Source organism: Arachis hypogaea, chromosome 20 (assembly GCF_003086295.3).
Source record: "Arachis hypogaea cultivar Tifrunner chromosome 20, arahy.Tifrunner.gnm2.J5K5, whole genome shotgun sequence".
Taxonomy (NCBI): Eukaryota; Viridiplantae; Streptophyta; class Magnoliopsida; order Fabales; family Fabaceae; genus Arachis; species Arachis hypogaea.
The window spans coordinates 81,195,496-81,198,611 of NC_092055.1; the positions used below are offsets into that span (position 1 = coordinate 81,195,496).

The 3,116-nt window shown below is 42.9% G+C and overlaps 1 non-coding gene across 1 annotated transcript; it reads right to left on the reverse strand.

The window, feature by feature from the left end:
• Positions 1 to 248: 248 nt before the first annotated feature.
• Positions 249 to 356, reverse strand: LOC112787393 (small nucleolar RNA R71). Its single transcript, XR_003194809.1, has one exon. It is a non-coding gene; the product is annotated as a small nucleolar RNA R71 (small nucleolar RNA).
• Positions 357 to 3,116: the final 2,760 nt, after the last annotated feature.

A 3,116-nucleotide genomic window follows, 5' to 3' on the forward strand; every position in this document is an offset into this window, starting at 1 on the left:
AGAACTGCAAGTTTCATGGACTTCCATCTGAAGATCCTTTTCAGTTCTTAACTGAATTCTTGCAGATATGTGATACTGTTAAGACTAATGGAGTAGATCCTGAAGTCTACAGGCTCATGCTTTTCCCTTTTGCTGTAAGAGACAGAGCTAGATTATGATTGGATTCTCAACCCAAAGACAGCCTGAACTCTTGGGATAAGCTGGTCACGGCTTTCTTAGCCAAGTACTTTCCTCCTCAAAAGCTGAGCAAGCTTAGAGCTGATGTTCAAACCTTCAGACAGAAAGAAGGTGAATCCCTCTATGAAGCTTGGGAAAGATACAAACAGTTGACCAAAAAGTGTCCTTCTGACATGCTTTCAGAATGGACCATCCTGGATATATTCTATGATGGTCTATCTGAGCTATCAAAGATGTCACTGGACACTTCTGCAGGTAGATCCATTCACCTAAAGAAAACGCCTGCAGAAGCTCAAGAACTCATTGACATGGTTGCTAATAACCAGTTCATGTACACTTCTGAAAGGAATCCTGTGAGTAATGGGACGCCTATGAAGAAGGGAGTTCTTGAAGTTGATACTCTGAATGCCATATTGGCTCAGAATAAAATATTGACTCAGCAAGTCAATATGATTTCTCAGAGTCTGAATGGAATGCAAGCTGCATCCAACAGTACTCAAGAGGCATCTTCTGAAGAAGAAGCTTATGATCCTGAGAACCCTGCAATAGCAGAGGTAAATTACTTAGGTGAACCTTATGGAAACACCTATAACTCAACATGGAGAAATCATCCAAATTTCTCATGGAAGGATCAAAAGCCCCAACAAGGCTTTAATAATGGTGGAAGAAACAGGTTTAATAATAATAAACCTTTTCCATCATCAACTCAGCAACAGACAGAGAACTCTGAACAAAATGCTTCTAATTTAGCAAATCTAGTCTCTGATCTATCTAAAGCCACTGTAAGTTTCATGAATGAAACAAGGTCTTCCATTAGAAATCTGGAAGCACAAGTGGGCCAGCTGAGTAAAAGGATCACTGAAATCCCTCCTAGTACTCTCCCAAGCAATACAGAAGAGAATCCAAAAGGAGAGTGCAAGGCCATTGACATAAGCATCATGGCCGAACCTGAGAGGAGAGGAGAGGACGTGAATCCCAAGGAGGAAGACCTCCTGGGACGTCCAGTGGTCAATAAGGAGCTTCCCTCTGAGGAACCAAAGGACTCTGAGGCTCATCTAGAGACCATAGAGATTCCATTGAACCTCCTTATGCCCTTCATGAGCTCTGATGAGTATTCCTCTTCTGAAGAGAATGAGGATGTTACTGAAGAGCAAACTGCCAAGTTTCTTGGTGCAATCATGAAGCTGAATGCCAAACTATTTGGCATTGATACTTGGGAAGTTGAACCTCCCTTGTTCATCAATGAACTAAGTGATCTGGATCAACTGACATTGCCTCAGAAGAGACAGGATCCTGGAAAGTTCATAATACCCTGTACCATAGGCACCATGATCTTTAAGGCTCTGTGTGACCTTGGTTCAGGAATAAACCTCATGCCCCTCTCTGTAATAGAGAAACTGGGAATCTATGGGGTGCAAGCTGCTAAAATCTCATTAGAGATGGCAGACAGCTCTAGAAAACAGGCTTATGGACAAGTAGAGGACGTGTTAGTAAAGGTTGAAGGCCTTTACATCCCTGCTGATTTCATAGTCCTGGATACTGGAAAGGAAGAGGATGAATCCATCATCCTAGGAAGACCTTTCCTGGCCATAGCAAGAGCTGTGATTGATGTTGACAGAGGTGAAATATTCCTTCAATGGAATGAGAACTCCCTTGTGTTTAAAACTCAAGGATCTCCCTCTGCAACCATGGAGAGGAAGCAGAAAAAGCTTCTCTCCAAGCAGAGTTAACCAGAGCCCCCACAGTCAAACTCTAAGTTTGGTGTTGGGAGGCCACAACCAAACTCTAAGTTTGGTGTTGAACTCCCATATCCAAACTCTAAGTTTGGTGTTGGAGAGTCTCAACAAAGCTCTGCACATCTGTGAGGCTCCATGAGAGCTCACTGTCAAGCTATTGACATTAAAGAAGCGCTTGTTGGGAGGCAACCCAATGTTTATTTATTTAACTATATTTTTCTTAGTTATGTGTCTTTATAGGTTCATGATCATGAGGAGTCACAAAATAAATATAAAAATTGAAAACAGAATCAAAAACAGCAGAAGAAAAATCACACCCTGGAGGAGCATCTGTCTGGCGCTGAACGCCCAGAATGGGAGCATCCTGGCGCTGAACGCCCAGAACAAGCATGGTTCTGGCGTTCAACGCCAGAAATGGCAGCAAAGGGGCGTTGAACGCCCAAAATGGGCACCAACCTGGCGATGAACGCCCAGAGTTGTGTGCAAGGGCATTTTACATGCCTAAATTGGTGCAGGGATGTAAATGCCTTGACACCTCAGGATCTGTGGACCCCACAGGATCATCTCAGGATCTGTGAACCCCACAGGATCCCCACCTACCTCATCATCTCTCTTTCCATTCATGATCATCCCTTCTTTTTTTCCATTTACCACTCACATCCATACACCCACTACCTTCAAAAATTCAACATCTCTCTCCCACCCAATCCCACCCATATGGCCGAATACACACTCCCATCCATCTCCTCCATATCTTCTTCTTATTCTTCTATTCTTTCTTCTTTTGCTCGAGGGCGAGCAACATTCTAAGTTTGGTGTGGTAAAAGCATAGCTTTTTTGTTTTTTTTCATAACCATTGATGGCACCTAAGGCCAGAGAAACCTCTAGAAAGAGGAAAGGGAAGACAAAAGCTTCCATCAAGGGTCTATAACTCAGTGGTAGAACATTTGACTGCAAATCAAGAGATCCCTGAGATACCTCAGGGGATACATTTTCTTCCACACAATTATTGGAAGCAACTAAGGGTGGAACATCAAGAGCACTCCATCATCCTTCATGAAATCAGAGAAGATCTAAAAGCAATGAAGGAGGAGCAGCAAAGACAAGGAAGAGACATAGAAGAGCTCAAGGACATCACTAAGGTGGATTCATTCCTTGTTCTTATTTCTTCTGTTTTTCGTTTTCTATGTTATGTGCTCATCT